Below are 1,489 nucleotides of genomic sequence, written 5' to 3' on the forward strand. Positions count from 1 at the left end.
ATGAACAGACACTTCCCCAAAGAAGATATTCAGGCCACTAACAAACACAGGGAGCTCTGGTAGCATAGTGCCTAAGCACTTGACTGCTAACCAGAAGGCTGGCGGTTCAAACCCACCAGCCACTCCTCGTAAGGAAGACGGGGCAATCTACTTCCGTAGTGATACTCTCTTGGAAACCCAAGAAGGGGTCGCTATGAGTTGGGTCCGACTTGATGGCACATAACAACAACAACAACAAACACAAGAAGAAATTCTCATAATCATTAGCCATTACAAAAACCCACATCCACTGTCATCAAGTCATGGCAAATTTATAGGACAGAGTAGAACTGCCCCATAGGTTTCCAAGGCTGTAAATCTTTGAGGAAGCAGATTGCCTCATCTTTCTCTCATGGTGCAACTGGTGGGTCCATACTGTGACCTTTTGGTTAGCAGCCTTATGCTTTAAACAACTGGGTCACCAGAGCGCTTTCATTAGGCATTAGAGAGATGCCAATCAAAACAATGATGAGATATCATCTCACCTCAGTGTTTATAAAACTAAAAAAAACCTCACTGCCATCAAGTTGATTCCAACTCATAGTGACCCCTCCTTGGGTTTTCAAAGTGGTATCTCTATGGAAGTACATTGCCCAGTCTTCCTTCCAAGGAGTGGCTAGTGGATTTGAACCACCAGCCTTCTGGTTAGCAGTCAAATGCCTTAGGCACTACACTACCAAAACTCCCTCAGCATTAATAGCAAAGTTCAGAACAACAGAAAACAACAAATGCTGGTGAGGGTGTGGAAAATTTGAGCCCTCATATACTACTTATGGGACTGTAAAACAGTACAATCACTGTGGAAAATAGTATGGCACTTAAAAACTTGGAAATAGAAATAACATATAATCCAGAAATCTCACTACTTGATGTATCCTAGAGAAATAAGAGTCATGACGTGAACAGATATATGCACATCCATGCTCATCACAAGGAGTTCTGGTGGTGCAGTGCCTGAGGCATTTGATTGCTAAGCAGTAGGTTGGCTGTTCAAACCCACCAGCCACTCCACAAAAGATGAGGCAATCTACTTCCACAAAGATTTACCATCTTGGAAACCCAATGGGGGTCATTATGAGTTGGAATTGACTCAGAGGCAGTGAGTTTGGCTTTGGTTTTTGATATGCTCATCACAGCAATTTTCACAATAGCAGAAAGATGGAAACAACTTAAGTGCCTATCAAAGACTGAATACATAAACTATTGTACATACATAATGGAATACTACACAATGTTATAGAATAATGATTATTCTATGAAATAATTCATAACATGAATGTACCTAGAAAATATGCAAAGTGAAATTAGTCACTCACAAAAGGACAAATATTGTATGATATTTCTACTGTAAAATATTAAGAAAGGTTTTACACACAGAAAGAATAATTCTTTGAAGGTTTCCAGGAGTGGGAGGGGAAGGAAGGGTAAATCACTAACTAGAAGGTAGACA

This window comes from Orycteropus afer, unplaced genomic scaffold, assembly GCF_000298275.1.
Source record: "Orycteropus afer afer isolate SDZICR_OR568_19922 unplaced genomic scaffold, OryAfe1.0 scaffold00478, whole genome shotgun sequence".
NCBI lineage: Eukaryota > Metazoa > Chordata > Mammalia > Tubulidentata > Orycteropodidae > Orycteropus > Orycteropus afer.